The following is a 27,359-nucleotide window of genomic DNA, read 5'->3' as shown; positions in this document are numbered from 1 at the left end:
CTCACCCATGCTCTTTCAGCACCTTGGAGCTCCAGATTGCCTCCAAACAAGGTGACTGTCCATATTGCTTTTAAAGGTGAGGGTGGAAAGGACTATACTTGCTCTAGAAGCAAAGCAAAAAAAAAAAAAGTCGGAAATGGGGGGTGGGGCAGCCCTAGAAGAAGTCAGCTGAAGCTGCCGTGTGTGGGATAGTTTTTGGAAACCTCAAATTCTAAACTTTGAATCTAGAGTTTCCTTTATAAATGTATGACTTACATGCCCCATCCCCACAGAAAAACATCAAGCCTTTATAGAATATGTCAAAAGAAAAATAAAGGAAAAACCCATCTTAAAGACACACTAGCAGCAAAAGTGCCTTCCGTTAAAGATCTCTGCACTCCCTACGTGAGTGGTACAGACAGGGAAAAGCCATTGCTGGTTTATAATCGGGGAGTCTGAGGCACAAGGGGTCTGTTCAAAGTCACACGGGTTATCAGCTGTGGACACGAGGGAGGAACCGGGGCACTATTCTACCAGACCACCTCCCGGAATCTGAGGCCCCCGCAAAACATAAGGGCCAAGATGCCAAAAACTTGAAACCGTATTGCAAACACTCTCGGGAAAAATAATCAGCAGGCTAGAAACTACTCCCAATGGAAAGAGTAATTGTTTTATTTTCTCAACGGATCTCAGCGCAGAAATAGAGGAAGGGGTGAAAGTTTTAAAAAATTCTCCAAATCCTACACTTCTCATTTCCTGTTTTCTCATACTCTGGTGGGCCGGCAGGTCCAGGCTGGCTGACATAATCACTCTGGCCAGTTTGGGGGCGACAGAGAGTTCCTGGGTAGATGTTTCCATTTCACAATCGACATACCTATGTACCTACCCTGCAGAGTGTGGCTGAAGCATTTTGATTTTTCCTTTTGATATCGGCAATCTTTTTTTTAAAGATGTATCTAAGCAAGAGAGACACCGAGCCATCATGGCTGAAGCATAAAGCCTCACAGCGATAGGACATTTCCAACTGTATAAATCTCAGTGGGAGAATAAGTCAAAAGTAGAAGGAGAAGGAGGAAGGGAGGAACTGGGGGAGGAGGGACGGAGAGGTGGAAGGAAGGGAGGGAGGGATCAAGGGAGGAAGGGAGGGAGGGAAGGAGAGAACTTTAACAGAATCCTATTTCCTTCTGTAAAGTATTTTCTTTCACTGTTTTTCTTCCATTCATTAACTGTCAGGGTACTTGAAAAGGGAGGGAAAGAAAATTACAGTCAAAGCCCTAAAGTAAGTAAACAACTAAATAAAAAGGATGAGAATCGCCTTTTTCCGGGGCGGACTCAGTGCTATCGTGGCAAGTATTTCAGACATCTAGCGACCGGGTTCCAGTAATTTGCAAGAGGAAAGTGTTCTGCCTTTCTCAGTCCTTCCTCATACAACCCTAATTGATAATTGAACGTAATTTTTCAGCATGAACCCCAAGTTGCAGATGACTGAATCATTAAAAGAACTACATTCAAAAAGGACCTAAGTTAATGTTTATCCGGTCTTTTTGCCTCAAAGTTTACTTTTCTGCTTATGCTAACCCTATAGCAGCCATCGCTAAGCCTGTGGTATATATCACTTGAGAGGATAAAATAGCCTCAGTTGCTTGAGTCATAATGAAGGTAATGCACAAGTAGCTTTAACTATCATTTTCTTTCTATTTTTCAGCATTATAATTTGAACTCTAAGGGCATGTGTGTCCACATATTGGAAACATGGCCTGTAAGATCCCTGACACGCACACAGAACATGTCTGCATGACAGTTCTAGGCATGGCTGCTTATGTGGTACAGAGACTGTTCTGGTGCGTGGACCAGTACTGAAGTGGCGTATCATCCAATCAGGGCTAACCTGAGACCAACGCAGCTTGTAACACTTGCTGGTGGTGGCGATTGTGTGTGCGCTCAGCTCTGTCTCACAGATGCAGGGAATCTCTCCTGAGTGTGTTACGTCAAACAAAAGTGCCCTCCTTGAGATGCACTCAAAGCTGTACCAAGAAGGGAAGGGGAACTCAAGTGGTGAGACAAGACCCAGAATAAAGTAGAAGGAGAAAAAGTGAGGAGGGGATAAGGGCAAATAGAAATGTGCATCGACAAAAGTATATGAAGGTTCTTGGGGTGCAAATATAAAGAAGAATCGGGACATAAGAGTTTTGATTTTTTTTAAGATACGGAAAGCTAGGGAGAGGTTGCTAGGAGGAGTGAGATGGGCGGAGGGCAGAAGACCGCACCGTGGCTAGGACAGCCACCCCAGGTTGCAGGGGCCAGTCCCCGTTTGCAACCGTTATCTGAGGGAAGTTCTCACCAGCTCCCCCTCCTCCCTCAAAAGTGCCCTGATTTGAATAATAAGGATACAGTCACCCTCTCTGTAGACCACCTCTGGCCCAGGGCAGCAAGCAGCCATAAGCAGGACTGAGGCTGGGAAACAGACACCAAGAAGAACTTTCAGGAAGGCGTAAAGGGAAAGAGTGGCTAAAGAAAAAAGAGGAAAAAGAGACAGCTGTAATGTGTGGGCTACTTGTAACCAACCATGCTGGACATGGATGGGTCACTGAGAGAAAAAGGGTGCAAAAATTGAAGGGTGGATGGAGAAGAGATCGAAGGAAACAAAGACAGGAGACGAATGACTCACAGCACAAATATGTGTAGGCTTCCAGTATCTGACCCTGTATTTGGAGATTAGTGGTGATGATCAGCGTGTGTAAAAATGACTGGAAGTAGCCCTGACCTGTGTGGCTCATTTGCTTGGCCGTCGTCCTGCAAAGCAAAAGGTCGCCAGTTTGATTCCCAGTCAGAGCACATGCCTAGGATTCAGGTTCCATCCCCAGTCAGTTTCTCTCCCTCTCTTCCCCTCTCTTTAAAAATATAAATAAATAAATAAATAAATAAAATTTGTAAATGGCTGGAAACGGCCGTCCTTGCCTTCCACTCTGTGCAGGCACACAGTCTCATCTGGCGCTGCCTCCCTGGGCAGCTGCTCCAAAGCCGCTGCCCTCCGCCGTGCACTCTGCCTCTCAGACTCGCCAGCTGCCCGGGCCCAGCGTCCCCACCAAGGCCCCTCCCCCACGTCTGATGGCCGCATACCAGACTGTCTGCCCCCCTGGCTTCCCAGGCTTCTACAGGCTTCCACGGACGGACCACAGTATGTGAAGTTGCACTTCAGTGCGTCATTTCAGAGACCTCTTTTGACTCTGCTGGATCAGAATTTTGTATTGCGAAAGGCAGAAAGTAAATGTCAAGGGCAAGTTCAAAAGGCCAAGTGATTTCTAGCTAGGCATTCCCCAGACCTAGAGGGAAGATGGAATACCACCAGCCTTAGGATCTTCGGCACTTAAGGTTTCAGAAAATATGGCATACGGATTTCTACTATTGATTCGAATTAGGGCATCTTATGGGTTGAATTGTGTCTCCCTCAAAATTTTTATGTTGAAGTCCTAGCCCCCAATACTTCAGAATGGGACCTTATTTGGAGATAGGGCATTTACAGAGGCAATCAAGTGAAAATGAGGTTATTAGGAGTGGCCCTAATCTAATCTGCCTGGTGTCTTTCTAAGAGGAGGAAATTTGGAGACAGGCACACACCCAGGGACAATGCCATGTAAACATGAAGCCAGCCATCTACACACCAAGGAGAGAAGTCTGGGACAGCTTCCCTTTGAGCTCTCAGAAGAAACCAACCCGGCTGACACCCTGAGACTGGACTTCAAGCTTCCATCACTGTAAGTTTCCGGCCCTGGCTGGTGTAGCTCCGTGGACTGAGCACCGGCCTGTGACGCCTGGGTTGCAGGACCAGGTCCCCAGTAGGGGGCACAGGAGAGGCAACCCACACATTGATATTTCTCTCCCTCTCTCCTTCCCTTCCCTTCTCTCTAAAATTAAATAAATGAAATCTAAAAAATAAAACAAGACAATAAGTTTCTGTTTTTTAAGACACCTAGTTTGTGGTCCTTTGTTACAGTAGCTTTTGGAAACTAATATCCCAGAGGCCATCTGGTCAAAGATGGAAGTAAGGAGAAGTTGACCAGAATTTTCATAGTTTTTTCGTTTTCCTGAGAAGACAAAGTGTTTCTTCTCTGAGTTATCCCAAAACAGTAGGCACCCTCTATGGCAAGATTGTACTGAATGATTCTGAGTAAATGACTTCAGCTTCTCATGCCTCAGTTTCTTCCTCCTCCACAAAGTTGGGCACAGGGCCACGTTCTAAAGTCCCCACTGTGCCTGTTCGTTAAGGCAAAGAGTGATCACATGAATATTCTGTGTTTGGAGCAGGAAGGTCAAGCTTAAATATGACGTCTTATTGATAAATACTCTATTTGCAAATGGCCGGCCAGGCAAGTGGGCTCTCGTTGCAGAGAGAGGTACAGTAGTCCTCAGCTTCCCACCTAGTCCTCACAGAATCAGCTCTGATGTGGCCTTCGGAATATCTGAGTTCAACATAACCAAACACTAGAACAGTTTAATGTATTTGGATGAAGAATCTAACCCTTCAGTACCTAATTCCAGAACATCTCTCCTTGAGTTGGGGGAAAAGTGGTAAAACCTGCTTGTTAAAGTATCTCTGCTTGCAGGGTGGGGGGAAAAAATCCCACACAAGTATTTCTGCAGCTTTCTTCTTCTTTTTCTAAACTGCTATAGGCCCAGAATCCCATCCTGTCTCGCTCTGCCTTGAGTAATCTCTTGAGTCAGTAGTGGAAGAAATGGTGTTTAGCCCGCTTCCTTATATGGCAGGGAATGACAGTGTGCTTGTCTATTTGAACTGCAGTGTGGCTCTCTGACAAATTATAATGATTGGTTATGGAAACCTCCTGCTCTGCTTTCCATCGCTTTCCCGAGGAAAGACACAGAACAGACAGCTGTAGGGAAAGGGAAAGGGTGGAAGTCAGGGAGCCGTGTTGGCTCCAGCTCTGCCATTTGCCAGTTGTGCGACTTGAAGCAAGTTATTTAATTTACTTCATTGCCCAGAGGTAGTGATCCTCACAGCGGTGCCCATCCCAGAGCAGCGTACCCTCTAGCTTATCTTCTCGACCACCTCTGACCTATCAGGGTTCAGATAACTCTCCATCCATGTCTATTCACCCTTCCTCCCAAGTTTAGTGCTTTTTCTGCAGGTGAGTCTCAATCTTGTCGTCTCTCCCTCTCCCAGTCCAGGTCTAAAACACTAACCACCGCCATAACAATCCAGCCTCAGGTATAAGAAAGCCCGTGAGCCAAGTAGGGAAAGGGTAGTTAGAAGGGTAGAGGCTACACAGGGAGGATTGGAGGCAGCAGCCGCTGCTGCTGTAGGGCAGGGCTGTCCGACCCCAGAGACAGACAGACTTAGTTAGAAAGTGCTTATGCTGACCTGACATAGGGTTTCCTGTAACTGGTGTCTAATGTCCAAGTTGGCCCCTCTCATCCCATCTACGTTCTGGCGGTGGGAGCATGCGTGCCTAAGGTCATAGGGACAAAAGGGAGCCCCAAACCTACAGAGAGTCTCCACAGGCAGTCACAGACGATAGCCACTCATGTGCAAAGCAGTTTAGTGATACCATTCTTAATCCTACAAAAAGGAGGAATAATAATACCCTCTTATAGGTTAAAAAACAGGTTAGAAAATGGTAAATTTGACATTTAGACTCCAGCCTTTCTGATTCCCAAGTCTGTTCTCAGACAGGTCCCACCTCCAGGAGTTTCCATGGAGAGGAGTACTTAGCAACGGACAGCGCAGAGTTAGCAGCTGAGCATGCGGACCATGAAGCCAGATTACCCAGGTTTGAATCTTAGCTTTGAGTTACACTGATGAGCTATGTAACCTTAGATGTGTTATTTAACCTAATTGTCATTAAGTTTCTTCATCTGTAAATTTGGCTGCTCTGAAGAATATTTGATTTTCATCTAATAAATAGGTACGTGCTACTCAGCCTGTGTCAGGTACTGTTCTAAGTACTCAGTGATGATAATTAGAGAGGAATCAGTGAGTTTGAACACAAATATTGGCTTCGGCTTTCTTATCAAAAAGAAATGATGAACATTTATTCCTTTATCATTTAACTCACACAATAAGCACCTACTATGTATGGGATAAGGCACCTTTTTAGGCTCAGGCCACAGCACAGGAAAACCCTCACAAGGTCCCTGACTTCAGGGTGCTTATGTTCTAGGAGCTTAAGAAATAATAGGTGAGTAAACAAATAAATATGCGATTATGAACATATATTATGCATGCAAATAAACAACAGAGGTATTCTGATCGGCTCTCCTGTGTAGAGGCTAATTTTTCCAACTTGAAAACTTAGGTGTGTTACTGAATATTTGACAATAAGCTCTGGGGGGTCAGGAGGGGAGGGGAGTCTGATTTGTGGCATTTGCAAATTTCCGCAGTATAAGTGGATGTCTCAAGCTCTCAACGTAACATCAATGAACAAAGAACTAGGAAGAGCAGTTCATCTGCACAGAGTTCTCCAGTGTTTCCATCATACAGACACCACAGATGTAAGTAACCTCGAGGGCACAGAGAATAATAAAACACAGTAAAATAATTAGGAGGGGATGAGTTTTGAGGCTTGATTACCTTGGTTTTAATATTTTATTTGTGTTTATATAATTTAATTTTCTTTAATGACTGTTTAAGAACAAGTTCTCAAAGTCTTGAAAATTTAACGATTGGCTTTTGGGAGCTGGCGTGAGCTGGCTCTGCACACCACCGTTTAGGGTGGATGGAGAGGGGGCCCAGCTTCGGAGGGAAAGAAGGAGACGAAGTCAGTATGGGGTCCTTATGCAGACGTGGATCCTAACCTAATTCCTTTTTAGCTGCTCTTCTCCAGCAAGCCCCGCTTTCATGGACAGTGGAAGCACGGCTTTGTAAACCGAATAGCATTGGTACAAATACAGTAACAATCTGGCATTCTTGTTCCAGGTCGCTCATGCAGAGATGCTTATAGCTCTATGATCCTCAGTGAATACAATTTATGTACTTGGTGCTCTGAATATGGCAGATTCTTCTGTGCAACACAGAGGATGTCGTTCCTGCCCAGCGAATAAAGGGAGACCCCAGAGATGGAGGTTCTGTCCTGTAAAAGCAAATCCCCCACTGCTTTCCACGTCTCATCTCTTAGGACTCACCTGCTTCTTAAAGGGTGTCCCAGGGAAGCCTCTAAGTCAGAGAAGATGTGGGGTGAGTGAGGATGAAGGAAGTTTCTCCCCTCTTCCCACCCAGGATCTGTACATTCCCTACCACAAAGCAGAGAACAGAGAAAAATAAAAAAATCTTTATTTTTATCTTTTTATTTTAACAATATTTGTTTGTCCTGGTTAGTTAAATATCTAAAATAACATCTTCAGGACAGAAATACTTAAAATTTGTCCTCATTCACCCTTCCCCCGAAGCCTGAATTTCACTTAGTAATGGTGCCTGGAACAGGAAGTGGAAATACCATGAGAAATTTTATTCTCGCCACAATTCCAATGCTTTACAAAAGCAAACACTGGAAATTTCATCAGAAAGCTTGACCTTACAGGGTTGATAACTCCGTGCCCAAACCAAAAGAGTCCCGGACGCTGGAGGAATTTTCAGATTAAGTAGTGGAGCCCTTCTGGGGAGGCTCTTCAGCCAAACTGATGATTTGGAATACACAGCTGTAACTTTTAGAAAGAAATGATTCAAAACGAAAGCACTAGGTTTCTGAGGAATAAGTTACTCCAAATATATACTATACATGATTCAAAGCATAGCTGTACAGAACCGTTTCTGAGTCAGGGTGTTTTAGCAGAATCTCCAGGGAGTTTTTACACACAGCAGATGCTGGGCCTCTCTAGACCCACTGACTGGAATCATCAGGGATGTATGTTTTCAAAAATCCCTACATTTGATTCTGATTAAGACACTGGTTAAAACCTACTAGATTACAGGCAAATGGGGCTGCATCCAATAATCCCAGTCCATGAAGGGTTAAATGGGACATTTTTCTCTTGCTATCAAGAGAATCAGTCTGGTGTACCGTGAACAGTTAGCAGCCTGGAACTTAGGAATCATGGGTTCTGGAACCACCTTTGCCACAAATTAACTGCGTGACCTTGGTCAAGCCACTTGGTTTGTTCTTTCATTCAACAGGTATTTATTGGGCTTCTGTGACATGCCAGGCACAGGGTGTACATTAACAAAAAAAAAAAATAGATGTTTCCTGCCTTTATGAATCTTACTGACATTTTATCAAAGAAACCTACAAATACATGTATAATTTTACTTGCTGTGGCTAGGAAAACAAAAAATAAATCACTGCTCATTTTTTAAAAGAATTTCTCATTAAGATCCCCAATTTCTTGCCGCAGCCTTCCCACACATGATATAATTATTTGTTTTAGGTCCACTGAGAAAACACAATACCAAAAGCTACTATGAATTCAATACCTATGTAAAATAAATGAACATTTTTATCAGCATAATGCATCTATAAAATTAAAAAATAGTAGCATGATATTATGTAAGATGTATTATTTACTTAGTCAAAAATATTTGCTGCTACACATGGGTTTGTTTAGCTCTTGCAGTACCTCTGGGACCCAGGGTGCAGAGGTTAGAAACCTACCTAAGGGAAAATTTGCACTCCCTGGGCTACATGACTCCTAAGGCCTTGTCCATCTTTAAGAAAAAAAGCTGTGACTCTATGTGTATCCAGTCCTAGCGTCTTGGAAAACACAAATCCCTCCTCCCTTCTTCCCACGAAAGTACTCTGGTACTTGAAGACATCCATCCATGTGGCCCCTACATTTTCTTTCCTCTGGGATAAACAGCTCCAGATCCCCTATCTGTTCCTCATATTCTGTTCTTCTGACGCCCTCTGGCCCTTGATGCTCAGCCCTGGATGCACATTTGTCAGTGCTTCTCTGAATAATGAGCCCGGAACAGAGCACATGCCTTTTCTGACTCTTCTTAACAGATGAGACAGGTGTTCAGTGAATGAAAGATTACATGGCGGCCATGGCCAAGAACTAAAACTTACACTGATAGGGGGTACACTAGCTTTGATGCAGCAAGCTTACATTTTGGGGTTTACAATGAGATGTCGTTTTTTAAAATTAATTTATGATCTGAAATTATTAAATCATTATTTATTGAATTTGAAAGGTTGCCTTAGTTTGAGGGAAACCATATTACATCTGTGACTCCATGACGCTTCTTGCCAACAAAAACACCCAAGTGTTTTTCCTTAGCATCTTTCTAAAATGGATCATTTCTTATCTTTTCAATTATCGAGCAGTGCAAGCTTCTAGGCTAACCTCCCTCAAGACGGGTTCATCAAGCCATGTCCAAGTGGTCCTTAAGAACTCTATGACCTTGATATTGGGTGTTCGTCTCTCTAAGAATTCAGTCACACAAAAAAATATTCAGATGATATTCATTCACAGCTGTTGGACATTTTAGCTAATTTGCCTTCCACGTCTAACTTTCTCTTCTAACTAGAATTGCCCACTGGGCTTTTTATCCACCCCCAGGGATGAGTACCGCTGCCAGACCGGCTGGTCATTCATCCGTAAGCATGCCAGTAAACTTTCATGTCTCCTAAGCAATTTGCCAAAGACAATAGTTACTAGCTGAACCAATCAGATCCCTCCTTTCAGAACCTGACCAGGAAGCACACAAGGAATTTTCCAGTCTGTAGACCAACAGAACGAAGCAGCCACATGTGCTACAGCTGAGTTACATCAATGGGAGCACACAGATGTCCACCGAGAGCCTTTGACCCACCTTGACTCTGACCCCACTCTTTTTGGACCCTGCTCCTAGCCTGACTTCTGTTCTTGGACTTCCTTGTGATCCCATCACTTTACTAGTCCTCATGTATGTTGTAATCCTTCCCTCTGCTGGAGCCACTGAAGCTATTTAACATAAGGGTCTATTTGTCCGGAGCTCTGTGCCAAGGGCTCTCACATTGTCACTGTCCCTGTCCACATACTGCCTTGCTAAGCCAACTCTTGGTTTCTAAACCTCTGCCTGACTTCTGATCTTTGCTGTTTCTCTCACCCTCACAAGGCGGCCCATCATTGCATTTCATAGCTGATGGAGCTAATGTCCTTCCTGCTGCTTGCGCTCAGCCTCGGCCTGCCCATCTTCAGCACGGAGGTGAAATCTGCCTAGTTCCGCAGCCTGGGAATGTAACATGTGGGTGTAAAAGGAACTAATTACATACATTTCTACTTAATATGTCTCTCTCCAAGTGAGATGATTTCCTTAAAGTCAAGTGCTTTCATCCGCATATTCACAGAACAATGCCAAAAGCCTCAGGAAGTGATTAAAAAGCCATTTATCTTCACTTTATCCATCATATATATTTTAAAAGAAAAGCCATGTACTAAAATGAGTACTTACTAAGAACACCCAATTCACTAAAAATATCGAAAAGAACTTATTCTCCTTCCACTATCCCCTCACGACTGCGTGGCGATCGTTCTGAGATCTCTCAGCAACACTCACCAGCAGCCTTTCCTGACTTCTCCAGCCCTACAAGCTCCCCAGAAAATGCTTCTTTAGAGATGATCTCCTTTTCTTTGACATGGAGGCCACTTGAGGTCATCGCCTTCTCTACATCTGGGTATTTACACCATCCTTTCTTCCTCCCAAAGAACCGGGGAAACTAGAAAGAACCCCTTTACTCATGTTCTGATGCCTCCATCCTTGTCTCCAATGGAAACGAAGGCTTCATGCCACTCCCGCCCCCACCCTCCCCTAGCTCAGGGGTTTCTCCCTGGTCAGTCACAGAGAGCGGGTTCACGAAGGACCATCAGGACTTAGAGATTTTACAGATTCCCCAAAGCACCCATAACAACAACACAGAAAAGAACCCCTGACAGGGCCACCCCGTCACCTCTTCCTCATGGTCATCCTTTCCATCCTGTCTTCTCACCCTCTGCCAGCCAACTGGGAGTTTGGGGCTAAGACGCAGAATGGCTTTTTACCACACAAATTGCTGTACCATCCACTGTGTTCTAACATTTCTCCCTCTGCCTTACGAAGTAAAGAGGCGCTTCCTTCTCTCAAACACATCTGGGTTTGACCCTCCTGTTCTCTGGGCCTCATCCTAGAGCGGGGCTATTGCAAATTGTCAGTGTTGGATCAGGAAAGCCCCATGTGGCCTGAGTATGGAGGAGCTAGGGAAGGTGGTAGAGGTGGAGGACCGGGGGTAGGGAAGTTAAGGGTGCCACTGGTAGCCAGGTGGGGAGACTAAGACTGAAGCAAACAGAGGTGAGAGGCCAGATCCAGGGAGCAGTCTGGTCTCAATACCAACAGGAACCACAGCCAGGTGCTCCTGATTATCTCGCCCTCCCTACAAGGCCCCCAGCTTGACATGCTGGGATTAGTTCCATGCTTTTGGCTGGAGGCGGAGGAGCTGCCTCATTTACTAAGGCCTTTCTGTTGTCAGCGCCTTGTCATCGGTCTTCTCCACTGAGTCTTCAGATTTCCTGATTCCTGGGTATGGCCTTGCACCGCTGATGACCCATCCTTATTCCTCCTCCTGATACTTGTGTCTTTTTTGTCTTTGATTATCAAAGCCAAACCTAAGACAACATTGGGGTGGACCAGTATTTCCTGGGCTCTGGGCTCGAAGTTCTAGAAAGAACTGAGATCCAGAAGGCATTATGCAAGGATCCTCAAATATGAGGAAGGAACAGATAATTAGGGATACTAGGTAAGAGAGGGGGGTGAGACCAGTCGGGTGTCTCTTTGAATTACCCAACTACGGAGAACCTATGGACTTCTCTCCAAAAAACTTGGATTGGCTGGACAGATGAAGGACTTGCAGTAAGGAGCTAATGGTTCTATTTTCAGGCTCTGAGAGAATTTACCCAGAAAAGTCTTTTTTAAAGTCTGAAAATTCTTTGGCAGCATCCTCTTAACCTCCTCCTTCGCCCTACCATGTAATTTGCATACCACTTTGTCAGCGTTTTCCCCTGTCCCCCCACCACAGCCTCACCCCACCACATTTCTGAGACATGTGATACATTGCAGGCAGATGGGGACCCAGCAAATCCCTTTCCATGCCCATCTATAAGTCACTTTTGTGTCTTGTAAAGAATGACTATCTAGTAAACATGCTACTGTGAATATGACAAATGAAGACAACTACATGTGTTTTCAAGAGAAGGCCTACTGAGATGCCTTTTACTTATCAGAACAGAGACTACCCAGGCCGGATTCTGGAACTTTCCATGGACATAGGACCAACCTATTGCCCCAAAGAAGAAGATCCCCAGGCCAGTCTCTGGAGTCAATTAGAATTATTAATAGCCTCACGGTCAGGGCATGCTTGTATGTATCTCATTTAAATCCTTTAAGCTGAAGTTCAAACCTGGTTCTTCTCCCTTATGAAGGAATTGTATCCGTTTAAAGCAATCTTTAAAAAAATTTTTTTTTTATCCTCACCTGAGGACAGTTTTTCATTGCTGTTAGAGAGAGAGGAAGGAGGGAGGCAGGGAGAGAGAGAAACATCGATGCAAGAGAGAAGCGTCCATAGGTTGCCTCTTGTATGTGCCCAGACCGGGCATCATACATGCCTGAACCAGGGATCCAACCTGCAACCTAGCTATGTGACCTAACAAGGGACAGAACCCACAACCTTTTGGTTACAGGATGACACTCCAACCAACTGAGCCACATTGGCCAGGGCTAAGGTAATCTTTTTATCTGAATTATGTAAGTCGCATGTTCCTATTGGCTTTGAACAAGGAAATAACCCTGTGTGTTATTGCCTATGGTTTAATGCATTGTACATTCCTGGTGTGTGTGCCTTTGTATCTCTCTTTATTAAATAATTTTAACAAAATGAAAATTCTTGCATTGAAGTTCCGCTGTGTTCTGTTTACCTCCCTGTTTAGGGAGATGCGTTCTAGCTAATATTCGACAGGAGGAAAGGAGCACAGAGAGCTGCCTAAAGTTTAACATAAAGCGAAATATCGAGTCCCGCTGCTCCATCACTAGAGTGGATACTTAAAGTATTATTTTGAAAAATACATTTTTACGGTTGTGAGAGGAGAAAGTGGCGGTAGCAAAGTCTGAATTTTCAGGGATTTGAAGATGTTGGTTTCAAAATGGAATTTATCTTCAGATCCCAAGATTACAGATTTCCTTCCAAACTGCATTCCCTACATGGTTTAGAGTACACTTGAAAAAGAAACTGCTCTCCATATTTTGATTGACACGAAAAACACTGTGAAAATAGTTTGGAACTTGATCGCTTCACGGGAAGGACGATAATCAAACTATAGCTCTCGCCTGAAGCCTTTCTCTCACACTCCGGACTGTTCCAGGAAAAGAAATTCACAGGGAATTCTGTTATCATGTATCACTTCTGGAAGGAGAAAGAGAAATTCTCAAGAAAATTATCCCCCAACTTCTAAAAACAAAGCAAAAAGATGACTTAATGAATCTCAACATAAAAAACCACCTCGCTCCACGCATTAAAATCAAATGGAGCCAGCTGTTTGGAGCTGGAAACCTTGAATATCCAGATTTATTTTGAAACTGGCCAGATTTGCCCTTCTTGCCACGTATCTCCTAGCCTTCACTTAAGTTCTAGTCCTACATGTCTGGTCAAACAGAGTAGAAAGACTTTACTATTTCAGTTTACAAGTCTGTCTGCATAGACCTGTTCACACAAGGGATCTACGAATACCAAGTACTTGGTTCTCATCACGTGTTTCGACCACGGGTTGCCACACCACTGAAATCCCCCCACCCTTCACAATCAGCTCTTTCTAAAAGGGGTTCCAGGCTACCACCGACCCGCTGCCTGATACTACTGTTGAGGTTGCCCAAATATGTCTGACTATCTTGAAATGAAAGACCGTTTCCTCCCTTTCTGGGGACACACTTGTACCCTACAACTTTTCAAATAATCGAGTCACGCGCAGGCACACTTTCAAACAGAAAATAAGATTTCTCAAGAAATGGTTCGGTGGGATGTTGAAAGTGATTCCTAAAAACACACCCACCAGTGCATGCATTCTCTCATTACTAGGTTTTATAGGAAACAGACCGTGGTAGGCATCTTCCTCCCAAGCAAATATCAAATCAGTTACATTCACCCAACCAGTGCTGAGTGTCAGGGCTCTCTGTCTGCCTCTGGCCTGATTTCCTGGCAGCTCTAGAAGTCTAGTCTCAAATACTGGTAGCAGAATAAAATGTAAACGCCTTTGGTTTAAAAAAAAAAAAAAAGCATCACTTTTTGCCTTTCCATCACCCTAAAAAGTCGTTGTTGTCGTTAAAAGCAAAACCTTTTTAAATCCCCGATAATAAAAGACGCAGGAGAAGCTGCGGGCGTGAGCAGAGGGCCAGGGCAGGCGTAGGCATACTGGCCTGGGGCAGCCAGGTAAACCCCTGACCGCACTCCCAAACAAAAGGCTATCCTCATCAAAGTTGCCGGTGGTCCCCGCCTCTACGCCTCTAGACGATCTCTCCTCCCGTCCCAACTCGGAGAACAAAACTTGAAACCTCATCCTGTTTGTCTTCCGGGAACATCTGCAGGGCAGCGAAGCTCAGTCTGGCTCTGAGAATTTGCATGGTTTATTGGTTTGTACAGTCCTGCATCTCCGGCCACTTTGGCCAGGAATGTGGACTGCACCTCGGCAGGGGAAAGTCCCCAGACTCTCTGGAAGAGATGAAAAGGAAGTCCCCTGTGCCTTACCTCATAGGCTGAAACTTCTTCCCGGGGACCGAGTCCGAAAGGAAGGACCGATTTCTCGAAGCAGGAGCACAGCAAGAGGGCAGGCAGGCAGGCAGCCCGGTGCACACTGCTCTATTCAATAAAACGGCAGACCGCCCTTCCTTAGCCCCTCCCAGAAGTCCGTGCTAAGGGAACACACATCCTCTGTGTTTACAGTCGGCAGTCGGTGGTATGCATTGTCCTGTAGGTTTTTCTAATAGGCAGCCAATGACGACACCTCGGCCGAGGTGGATGCAGCCTGCCGGTGGAGATGCCTGTCATTCCCTAGGCATGCTCAGGAAATCACTCATCAGAAAAACCAAGACCTAAAAAGCTCAGAAACTGCGCGCCGGCTGCCAAAACCAGCCTGCTCCATGCCCTTTTTTGGTTATCCTTAGCAGGGCCTCTGGAAGCGAATCCATTGTCAGGAACAATCATAAGAAATGTTAATCTTGGAGAAAGAGGCTGTCTTGTAGAACACAAATGGAACTTTAAAAGAGAAAGCCGTCTAGGAGACTAGAAGTTAACAGTCCATAAGTTGAGTGGGGGTGGGGGTGGGGAAAGCGTTTTAATTGAGGGAGCCTTAATACCGTATTTCTTTTCAAAGTCGTTGTAAACACGAAGTGAACTAAAATCATTGTGTAATTTTAAAGCCTGAAATGACAGGACTCAGGTCTGGTATCCAGACTCAATTCTAACCTGAGGGAGGCACAAACAATCCCCTAAAATGTGTCTACAAGTGTTGTAAAGACAACTGACCAAACAGGCTGAGGTGGTTTTTTCAGCAGGGAACGTCTGCCAGAGTAAGTGTGGTCCCTGAGACCCAGCTAGGTAGAGTCCTCCAGGCGTGGCTATCCTTCCTGGGTCTCCACGGCACCTCCTTCTGTCCTTCCCCTCTGTTCCCTCATTTGTCAATGGGGAGATAGTGCAAAACAGTGTGCCCAGCAGAGAGGGCATGGACACACCCAGCACCTGCTTTGGGGCTGGTATGGACGCATGCACATGCCCACAGGGATGGCAATGATGTTCTAGTGACTTCATTGGTAGGATGTGTGCTAGGAGAAGGTCGGGACGGGGAGAGGCTGAATCAGGATGAAGTTAACTGGCACAAGTGTGCATTTGCTCTGTGGTCTTGTGCTTTTAAACATAGGATTCACTCAACCAGTACTTGATTCAGCAACAATGAAAAATTATGAGCACTTACTACTATTTGTCAGGCCTGGGGCGAGGTGCTAGATTTATGCCTTATTATTGCTGTGTGTTTGGAGACCATTTCATCACTGACCAAGAAGAATTAAAATATTTTCCTTGGCTAATTACAAGTCCAGAAGCTTGGTCTTCAAAAATCTGAGGTTTTACTACATAAGCCTTCCCCTGTTTATGAAGCCCCGACTTAGAATTGATCTCTACTTAGGAAAAAAGTCTCTGACCTCTGTGCCTCATTCAGAAGGGTGAGAAGTGACAGGTCCAAATGGGAAGTGTCCTTCCGCCCTGCAGCATGAACAAGTTACCCCGAGGCATCCACATCACCTTACAGTCATTTTTCTCTTGGGAAGGCTACCCTGTCCTCTCTCCCCAACTGCTACTGTACTGCAGCCTGGAAAAGCTACAGTGAAGGCTGCCAGGCAGAGGGAGAGTGAACTGCAAGCATTCCAAGTTAGGCCTCAGAATGCTGAGGAAACAGAATGGACAGTCAATGCCACGTTTCAAGGACACTGTGGCTCAACCGGGCATTTGTGGAGCATCATCACTTTATCACGTTGTTCCTATGGGAAAATGTCTTCCAAGCCCAAATAAAGGATTTGGAAATTAACTTTGAGAACACAGCTTGGCTACTGGGGACACCCCATATCCAGACAGGCTGTGAAGGTAGAATATATACTTCATAGTCTGGTAAACTGAAGATCTTGAAGACACTGCAGGACGGACATCCATGAACACTGAAAGCCACTCAGTCAGTGACGCGTGGGTGAAGATGTGGCCTGTGTCCAGAGATGTTTGGGGCCCTGTGTCTCCAGGCAGTGTGGTCCATAGCTCAGTGAGGCCTGTTTTAACGTGCTGTTTTACACGGCCACTGCTGATTGTATCCTAAGCAGCATTCTCTCTGCTTGTGTGAGTAATGCACTTCGGTTGTACAACATCAGGGCGTAATTTGCAATCTATGAATAAAATAAGTACCAGCTTCCCAGAGGAAAGAAAAGCTGTGCAACAAACGGGGACAATATTATCAGCAGGAAACATGGAAAAGACATGCACTTTGTATGGTTTTTAGAAGATAAATGGCGAAGTATTTTGGGGGTTATGTTTTTAGAAAAGAGAAGTATGCTTCCCTAGATAAATTCTAAATGCCTCATGTACAGGCTTATGGCGGATGAGCAACCATTCGGCCCATTTTGTATATTTGAAAATAGACTTATTGTGGAGAAACTATATAGTTGGAAGAATAATTTAGCAAATTTTACGTGCTATACATCATAATATACAAAGATGATTTTTTTATTTTTGTTTTACTTTTTTTTTTTAATTAAGCAAGAACGAAAAAGAAAGGAGAGGGAATAAAAAGAAAGAAAAAGATAAATGTTGCCAATTTCTGCCATGGGAAACTTGACTTACACAGTCCTTACTTTTTCCAGAGGTCATTTGTAAACAACACTAAAAATACACAGGATTTACGGAGGAAGTTTCTGCAGAATATGTTTCCCACTTGGATCGTCCCAGATAAAGAACAGCTTGCCTGGCATAGGCTATCTCCATCTAACCAACCAGAACAAATCTGATGAGACCTTTGCAATCATCTGGATGACTCACACTCTCTCAGGTCCAGCTGACTGTTTGTAATCACGTAGATCAGTAGCGACCAATTATCTTTCGCTCGTGTGTCAATTCGGGAAAAGGAAAGGCAGGCCATACTTTTTAATTTAAAATTGAAATCACTTCATGTAATTCTATGAAAAACATGTATTCTTCTAGCTTAAAATATGTACTTTGTTGAACAGAACAGATATTTTGAACATTTTAAAAGGCAGTAGAATACAACCACCCCCATGCCCTGTGCCCCCCAGCCCACACCCTCTTTTATTCAAATAAAGTATTTCCAGAAACTCAGGTTTCTGAAACAATAAAATCAGGCAGGTAGAATGTTGACACCAAAATTGGACAACAAAGACACTACGAGAGAGAGACAGAGAGACAGAGAGAGACAGAGGGACAGAGAGAGACAGAGAGACAGAGAGACAGAGAGAGAGAATTAAACTAAGTGTATTTATGAACCTAGGTGGAAAAACTCCAACAGCATTAAAAAAAGGTAATGCAGAGATGGTCCCACCTGGAAATGTACTGACACATTACACAATGTTAGCAGTTTAAAAGTAAAAAAGAAATAGAAAAAAGAAAAGAGAAAGATCATCTTCATAGATAAAAAATACTGCTTGGTAACATTAGTAATCACATAAAAAATAAAGGATCTCTTAAAAAACTAGTAACAGAATCTTTATAAATATAATGAGAGACATTTACCAGAAATCTACAGCAAAAATCATGCTTAATGATGAAATATTAAAAATAATCCCATTATAATCAATGAAAAGGCAAGAATGACTGACTGTCTCTTCTACAATTGAGAAAAGGGATGGAGGCTCCAGCCAAGACAAAGAAAAAGAAAAAAAGAAATAAAAGCCACTGGAATGAGAAAAAAATTTGTCTTTATTTGCTATGATGTGATTGTGTGTGCAGAAAATTCAAGAGAATCAACAAATATATTACAACTAATAAAAGAGTTTAGAAAGATTATTGGAATCAAGTTCGGTATGCAAAAATCCAGAGTTCCTGTAACTGGCCATCTCTAATTTTAAAATATAATGGAAAAATATGCTATTTACATTAATAACAGAAGTGTGCATTACCTGGGAATAAATGTAACAAAATATGTGCAAGAAAATTACAAAACTGGTTTTAGGGGCATAAAAGGTCTGCATAAATTGTAGAATTCATCATTTTCCTGAATGGCAGATCTCAAAATTATAAAGATGTACATTCTCCTCCAATTAACCTGTACATTTATTATTCCAACTAAAATCCCTAAATAATGTATTTTGTAGAACTTGACAGAATTTTAAAATTTATATGGAAAAATAAAATCTAAAAATAAATACTGAGATTTAGAGCAGTTCTAATTAAGTGTTATTGACCAGTTAGAGGCAAATAGATCAATAGGACAAATTAGAAAGGCTAGAAGCTGTCCCGAGCATGTATGGAAACTTCTAAAATGATAGCAGAGGCATTACAGATCGGGAAAACAGATAGACTAACCTATTAATGCTAAGGTTACAACTGATTATGTGGGAACAATAAAATTAATTTCAAAATTCCCACCCACCCACTAAAAGAAACTAGGTCACGTGAAAACAAAACTTGAAAATCATTAGGAAACATTGTAGGTGACTGTTTTTATGACAGATATGATATGGGAGGATTCTTAAATCATGAAAAACAGAACTTACAAATAAGGAGACTGAAACAAATTCAAGGATATGGTTACATTTGGCAGATCAAATGCATAATGCTCATTTATTTCTGCTGTTTGCCCAAACCTCACAAAAATGAGAGAAAAGAAATAAGAAATCATAAATAAATCCCACAAGGCAAAGAGCTCTGGAAAGAAGTCAACACAGAGTTCCGATGCAGCCAGTTTTTGGAATATGGAAAGTGGACGGATGGTTGGTAATTGTCTTACCAGAGCTGAGAAACTGAACTCTGGCCCCGTGGAGTGCGACACCAGGGACAAGAAAGAAGCTGAATCAAGACTCAGAACCAGGAAAAACCCAGGATGTAGAAGCCCGGGGAAACTCTGGAGGTGAGAGATGAAGCAGAAAACAGGTTTGATTGAAAATATGAGTAAGGAAGAGTGAAAAGCCCAAGTACCTTCCCCACCCCATACAAACCAACCAACCAACAAAAACCCCTGCACACTCACAACCAGATGAACAGCCCTGTCCCAACCAGATAAAATAGACAGAAACTGGAAGTATATTCTTTGAAGAGAAGTGCTGGCCTCAGAATGTCAGGCAAAGCAGTGGAGAGGTAAGAGGCTGTGTACTGAAAACAAACTTTTAAATGAAAGTGAATTCAATGAACACTAAGCCCTCCCAGTCCTTTCACTCGGTGCGGCTCCCAGGACTCAGTCAGGTTTGTACTCCACAGAAAGGAAATGAGAATATTCCGCTCCAGGGAGACTGGCATGCCCGTGGGAAAAAATCTTAATTTGAGGGACCCCTGAAACATCTGGCCCATTACCCAAAGCCCTGTTTAGCACTTCCCTCTTAAATATGAACACCAAGTTAGCAAAAGGCTCCGAAAGAGAGATCAGACAATGGAAGAGGAAACCCAGAGGAAAGAAAGGCAGGGTGAGAAATCAAACACTTCAAGAAAACTACAATTACCAAATAACTTCAAGAAAACTGTAATTACTATTCTCAGAAAGATAAGAGAAGATATCGCAGCCACAAGAGAAAGACACTTTCAAAAGGTGTTTTCAGAGAACAAATAAGAACTCTTGTAAATGAAAAATGGTATGAACAAACTTATAAAAATTAAATTCAAGAAAGAGAAGATACAGTTTAGAAAAGATGCCCCTCGAAACGTAGAAGAATAAGGCAAGATGGAAAAATATGAGAGAAAAGACCAATACAGAGTCAATTAAAAGTCCAACATCTGAATGTTCCAGGAAAATGGGACAGAAAATGTGTTACCACAGAAATGACGCATTAGAATTTCTCCAGCCTGAAGGATGCAAGTTTCCAGATGCAAAGGGCCCACTGGGCACCCACTGCAATGAATGAAAACATACAGCTCAGCTGCGAGAAAACGTCAGTCCCGACACGTCAGCACTGCATACTGATCTCACTAACACAATGATGATGTCATTAGATCCAAAGGCTAACAGGCAAGAGCCTGTGGGCAGGAGGGTGGCGGATGAGAGAGCTTAGCCTTAGTTTCGTGTAGCAGGAGATCAAGAGTTAGTATTTACTATTGAAATGTTAATACTTAGTAGAATTAGCCTGTTATGTAGGAATATGAAAATAAACACCACTCCCCCCAGATAGCACATTCATTGAACAAATATTGATCTACTGTCCGCCTCCTGCTGGGGCCTGTTCTAAGTTTTGTGAACAAAATACATTTATTTTTAATTTTTATTTTTTTGAAGACAGATAAACACATTAACTAATACATGAATACATAATGTCAAGAAGTAGAAAGTGCTATAAAGAAAAACCAAGAAAGGGTAAAGGGACAGAGAAAATCAGGGAAGGCCTCTCTGAAGGTTTGCAACAGACAGGTGAGTGAAAGTGAAGAAGAAGGCAGAATATACGGAGGAACGGCATTGCCTGCAGAAAGCATCACAGGCGTGACTGAAGGAGTAACAAAGTCCAGGGGATCTGGGGAGGAGTGGTTGCCAATGGCCAGATGCAATCATCAGAGCCTGTAGCCCCCTGCAAGGACATTGAGTTTTGTTCTAAGGAAGATGGAAAATCACCGGAAGATTTTGAGCAAAGAGAGAAAAATCACTCTAGCTGTCCCATATAGAACGCGAGGGAGACTGCAGGTGAAGGAGCAGGAGGAAGCTGCTGCCTCCTCATAGGCAAGAGGTGCTGGCTTGGGCTAGGACACCCCAACCTTTAGAGCCCAGAAAAGGAGACTGAGGAGTCGAGAGCCGTTGCTTATGGGGAAGAAGACATGTAAAAGGCAGCTTATTAGAGTATTGTCTGTAATAAAAACACCACTGGCAAAAATCCCGTTGGCGGCCCTGACCGCCGTGGCTCAGTTGGTTGAGCGTCATCCCACAAAACAAAAGGCTGTGAGTTGAACTCCCAGTCAGGGCACTTGCTTGGGTTGCCGGTTTGGTCCCCAACTGGGGAGTGGAAGAGAGGCAACTGGTCGGCGTTTCTCTCTCACATCGATGTTTCTCTACCTCTCTTTCTCCCTCCCTTCTCCTCTCTCTAAAAATAAATAAATAAAATCTTTTTTTTTAAATCCCAGCGGCAGTCGGTGGGGAAGAGGTTACACAAAGTGTGGTGTAGAATAGAAGACTTTATATTAGCTAAAATGAATGAACAAGATGCACTTGGATCTCGAAAACACGTTGTGTGAACAGAAATCAGCAAAGGAATGATTGTATTCATTTCAATTACTGTTGGATCCATGTAATGGTAGACTAGAACTATACCAAATTCCATTTGATGGAGCACAGGAAGAAGAAGGAGAGGCTAGTGTCTTAGGGCAGTGGAAGGAAGCAGAAGGGCTTTGGTTGTCTGGAATGAGGGTGAGGACCTGAGGCCATGGTAAGAGGGCACGATCAGAGCAAACTCAGAATAGATGGAGCAGCATCTGAGACACAGGTGTTTCATTTTCCCACTTCCTCTGCATAGGACTGGCCGATTCCCTGTAGGGAATTTCTGTCTCCTTATTTCTAGAGCTAAGGAGGGTAACTGGATGTCTCTATGGTTTCCGCTCTCCCCATATTTATTGCTATCGGATTTACTTGACCTTCAGGAAAGCAAAAGGTTGCATCCATGAGAAATTCCTCCTGGAATCCAGTGGGTATCTGAATCACTTAGACCCTGAACTGGACTTTTCCTAGATAGTTTTCTTCACCCATTCCTTCAACCAACCTATGAGCATCTATTATGTGCGAGGCTCAGTGTTAGACTCTACGCCTTGAATAATCTCGTAAAACCACTGTGGCTGCCTTTAAAGAACTGCCCTTCTAATGGAGAAGCTCAGACACCTGCACGAGATGGACTCGCAGATGCCAGGGGCTAAGAGAGGCCCCCTGCTCTGCACGTGTCACCCAGCTGCATGCGTTTCCTAGCCCTGGCCCACGCTTAATGACGGCTGTCTGAAATCCAGTCAAGACCATGTCAGGAGACCTGGTGTCCCCTCACAATGAGGAAACATATCCTCCACTCACTTCAGAAAAAAAATGTCAATCTCATAATTGGCTTTGCATTGCAAGCATATTTGTGAGGGGTGCAAATAAGAAAATATTTAAAATATTTGACCTATTTTGGGTGAAGTTCTGGAGCTTTGGCCTAAAAGAATGCCATCTGAGAGGCCGTGATTTCTCTTGGGGGGCAAACTATTTTTAAAAGTAAAATAAAAAGAAAATGTATTTGCAAACAGATAACTGAGTCTGGTCACATATGGGGAATGATGGCTGTTTGGAACGAGCAAAGGAACTGTGTACCGTGGATTCAGCTAACTCACTGATCAAGCCATGCGGGAGATTTGGTCACTTTGTGCCACAGAGAGCGTGATAGAGACCTGAGGTAGCTTTGCAGCTTGTTGTCTCTGCTCTCCAAGCCTTCGCTTGGGCCGGCAGGTTCCCCTCGCCTCGAGCTCCCTCATGCTCCCCTCTGCTTCCGTTGGCCACTACCTTCTGTCTGTAAACATGTCCTGGGCTTGGAAGAAAAATACCTTTGACAGACTCTTGTTTCTTGTAGCTTCACTCTTCTCTTTTCTTTTCGTGTCAAATTTCTCCAAGTGATTTGTTTATGCCGGGTCCCTCCCTCCTTCTTTTTCCATGACCTCCCTTCATCTTGGACCCTGGGCATTTGGATTGCAGCCCCCACCTCCTCTTCTGAGCCTCTGGGTCTGAGATCTCTGGGCTGCTGACGCCTCTGCAGTCCTCCCGAGCCCCTGGCCCCTCCCGCTTCTCTCTGCGTGCCTGCAGTAGCTTCTGCCGCTGGGGGCTGGCCTGCAGTCTCACCTCTCCGCTCTCTGAGTTTTCCACTTGGTTTTTTCTTTCCCCTCAATGTGGATCTCCCCAGGCGCCCAGGCGGATCTCTCTCGGACAAAATAGGAATACTGACTTCACAGGGCAGATAGAAGAATTAAATGAGATCACATATGGGTGAAGAGGCTGTGTGAGTGAAATGCTCGTTTATTTATTCATGGGACAAACATTTACGAAGTACCTTTCCCATGCGAAAACTTTTCTCAGTCTTGGGAATCCGGTGGCACTGTGTGAGGTGTGGTAACGCCCCTTCCCGTAAAAGGGCTCGCCTTTTGCTGGCAGACACAAGTAATCACGTAAGTGTGGTAAAGCCAGGCAGGTGTTGCCATAAAAATTCTATGCAGTGACGGTCACTCTGGGAAACTGAGGAGGGAGAGGTCATTTTTATCTGTTGGGGTCTTAAAAAAAGTATTTATTATGTTTTCAACAATGCCCTCTTTTGATCTGACAAATCAACATATGTATTTAGCCCTAAATGTTTGTTTTTATCTTGAATTCCCTTGTTCAGAAATATTTAATGTCATCTTACTACCAATGGGTAAGGTCAAAACCTGGCTCAGCCTTTTAAAATGATCTATAATCACCCCTCTTCTTGCCTCTTTTATGATTCCCAACAGAACTCTGTTCCCCTTCCTCTCTGCTTATGATCACATAATGTACCTCCTGCCTCGGTGACTTAAAGCCTGTGGCTTTTCCCACTCCACACTTACCTGAGACCTTTCCAGTCGGCTCCAGCTACAGACCTGCCTAGAAACCATCCCTGAAATCTCAGCCCTCGCTCAATAATCCTTTTCGAGCTAGCTATACTGAAAATGCTGTCAAACCTGCTCATTTTCTATTTATCAATTACTTGCTTGAATTACTTGATTTGATTTTGATATATACACCCTACTTCTCTAGTTAATTAATTAATCAGTTATTTAATTAAAAGTTAATTAGTTATGATTAATGAATATTTCTTGAGGACCTGTTAAACATTGTCAGCTCCATCATGTCCTACTGATACAGTGGTAGACAATCAGAACTTCAAAAAATAAGGGCCATATTTTACAACTATCAGCCATATTTTACACCCATTTCTCTCTTTCCCGTTTAGCTTCTCTTTTGGGTCAGAATTAAAAGACACAAACAAACAAAATAATAAGACGTTTTGAGGAAAACTATTTCTGATCAACTGTTTACTAACACAATACCAACACTGAGGATTCAAGTCCGTGCTTGGGGAAGGGTGAGTGTGGATTTGGGTCTAGGCGATGAACCCCGGAGTCTCTTTGTTGCTACCCTAACTAAGAGGGGCATGTGCCTGGGGGAGGGGAAGCAGGGACTACAGCCCTCCCAGGTGCTCGCCAATACGGGGCCTACTTCAAACAGAACTGTCCGTGTACCGACTTCTGGGGGCATTTGTTTACATGATTCTTCTCAAAGGCAGAGAAGTAACAGTCATAATAAAAATAATAAAGAAATAAGGATGGCCAGAGTTGATAGAGAAACTAGAGTGCCAACGTACTAACCTACAGTGGGAAATATGTCCCAAGACAGAACACCGAGGTAGCCATTTGAACCAGAGCTCCTGTCCAATGGGCAGCCCCCCTCAGGACACAGCAAGGAGGTGGTGGGCGTTTGACCCAAAGCCCAAGGGCTGCCCGATGTGGAGGGATGATGCCAGAAATCCGTGGTGGCTGGTAAATTGCTTCTCCTGAAGAATAGTTCTAGCTAAAGCATTAGATCCCATTGCTGGGAGAATTTCTAAAAGAGCACTGGAAAATACTGGGATATTCTTTCTAAAGTCCTAAAACACCAGGCTTCTCTTTGCCTATTATGCCATCTATCTTGTCTTCTTCCAAGGTATAGATCCCAGGATTATGTGTTATTTTTAATTGAATATCTCCTGGTAGTCTATACGAATCCACGTCCTTAGAAGCTGTCTCCTTAGACCAGCTCCACTCTGTTGAGTGGCTGATTTCTGGGAAGTTTTCATTTCAATTGATCGTTCACCTCCCCCCCCAGCCCATGTGTATGTAATCAACTACTCATACCTGTATCGCAGTTCCTGGATAAGGCCTAACACACCATGTTACGGATTGAATGAATGAATTAGAGAATTTCAACTTCCTGATATCATTTCCACATTTGGGGGTTGTTTCGGTGGGAATTGTTAGCTGTGATATCTTTCAGCAACTCTTCCAATGCAGCACTCTAACACTGCTCCTTTCCCGAAGAAAACCCATGTTAGATATTGGTCAAGTTCAAGGAGAATGATTGGGCACATCTTCTAGGGGTTAGGGGCGAAAGCCCTAGGGCAGGGCATTTTGGGCTCGGATGCTCTACTGTGACCAGGCTGGAGTAGTAAGAAGAGATGAGGTCATACTTGCTGAGGAGAGTGCCTGGCACTTCCTTTCTTCACTCCCCTCTTCAAATACTTCTCCATTTCTCTCGCTGGTGGGCTTTGGACTATCCTTCCCTTCTCAGTGGAGTGATGAGATGTAAGATGAATTTGTAGATTCAATTGTAGGCCAGCTGCGCTTACTTGGAGAATACCCTGGATTTGGGGCCAAGGTTCCAGCTAATGGGTGAAATGATCTTTCACCCAACACTGAGTTCTGTCTTTATTTCCCTTGGGAAAGTCATGGAAAAAGCTGCCTAATGGTGGGGATCCAGTGTGGGTGTTCCCAGAGTCCTGCTATATACCACCGTTTTAAGATAGTTTATAAGCTGCAAAGACCTAGTTGCAAATATTTCAAAAATAATAACAAACAAGACATAAATAATGGTAGGCATCTATATATATAAGTATATATAATATATTAATTTAGTTTCACATAGAGTATATAGTATTGATATGTAATTTATTAATTTATTTTATACAGTAATATTACTCTATTGATTTATTTAATATATCTATTATCTGTTAATATATTACATGTTTAATAATTATAATTAAAACATAATTTAATGCATAAATGTATTACTTTTTAAAATCAATAACTTTATTATTATGTATTAATTAATTTATTTAGCACTTTTATTCCAAATAACCATGCTATTCATATTATCACCACCCTCCTCTTAAATATGCCTGTGAAGTTCATTGGCAAATGCTACAATGTTCACTTACAGGAAGCGGGGGCGGTTTAAGAACTTTCCCTCAGAACACAGAACTAGCACAGATTACAAGTTAAGCAACCTTAATAAGTCATTCAATTTCCCTGAGTTTTAGCTTTCTCACTTGCAAAACAGCTGCCTCAAAGAGCTGATATGAAGTTCAAATAGATTAATCTACGTAAACATGCTTTATAGACTGTTAAGAGGTGCTTGGCGTGAGTGACTGCCATTACCAACAGAACTGCGATGAAACCCAAGCAGTCTCCCGACTGCTGGTCTTATTTCTTTAACTTTACCTTAATCTGCTGCGATTTTTGTCGAACAGGCCTTGAATCTTGATAGATTATGGGACAGCGGTTTTAGCAGCCACAGAACTTTTTCTGATACTTGTCATTCCAAAGAAATTGGTGAAATTCCACTGTGCACAGAAAGAAAAACACCGAAGTTTTTCTTCAATGTCGGAATAAGATATCTTTTGGAAAACTGGGTTGGGGCTGTTTATCTTGCATAGTATTTATTGAGTGTCTTTTCCCCAAGTTTTTAAGTATCATTTTGTGTGCATGCACTTTTAACTGAACGTAATTTTAATGTAAGTGATATTGTGTCATATATATCATCCGTTTCTTATTTTCCTCACAAATGCTGTGATTTTAAGATGAAAAATGGCGTTTGCTTTAAGAAGGTTGTTAATTCTTTAAACTCCAAAGAGATACTGTAATCAAGAAAAGTTTAGACATCGTGTAAGTTGTGGGAGAAGTATTCTGGAACCAAGG

At 43.3% G+C, this 27,359-nt stretch overlaps 1 protein-coding gene across 2 annotated transcripts in view; it reads right to left on the bottom strand.

Moving 5' to 3' along the window:
• CALD1 (caldesmon 1) overlaps positions 1 to 14,989 on the bottom strand; it is a 192,354-nt gene extending 177,365 nt beyond the window's left edge. Inside the window, exon 1 of one of the 2 annotated variants that reach the window (XM_024554989.4) lies at positions 14,673 to 14,989. The gene's annotated coding sequence lies outside the window, so the exon portion shown is untranslated. The remainder of the gene's footprint in view (positions 1 to 14,672) is intronic. The other variant, XM_024554992.3, reaches the window with a different exon arrangement.
• Between the last annotated feature and the right edge of the window lie 12,370 nt (positions 14,990 to 27,359).

The sequence above is a fragment of the Desmodus rotundus genome, chromosome 6 (assembly GCF_022682495.2).
Source record: "Desmodus rotundus isolate HL8 chromosome 6, HLdesRot8A.1, whole genome shotgun sequence".
In the NCBI taxonomy this organism is placed as follows: Eukaryota; Metazoa; Chordata; class Mammalia; order Chiroptera; family Phyllostomidae; genus Desmodus; species Desmodus rotundus.
Note: the sequence above shows the minus strand (reverse complement) of the source record. Positions and strands in the feature narration are given on the sequence as shown.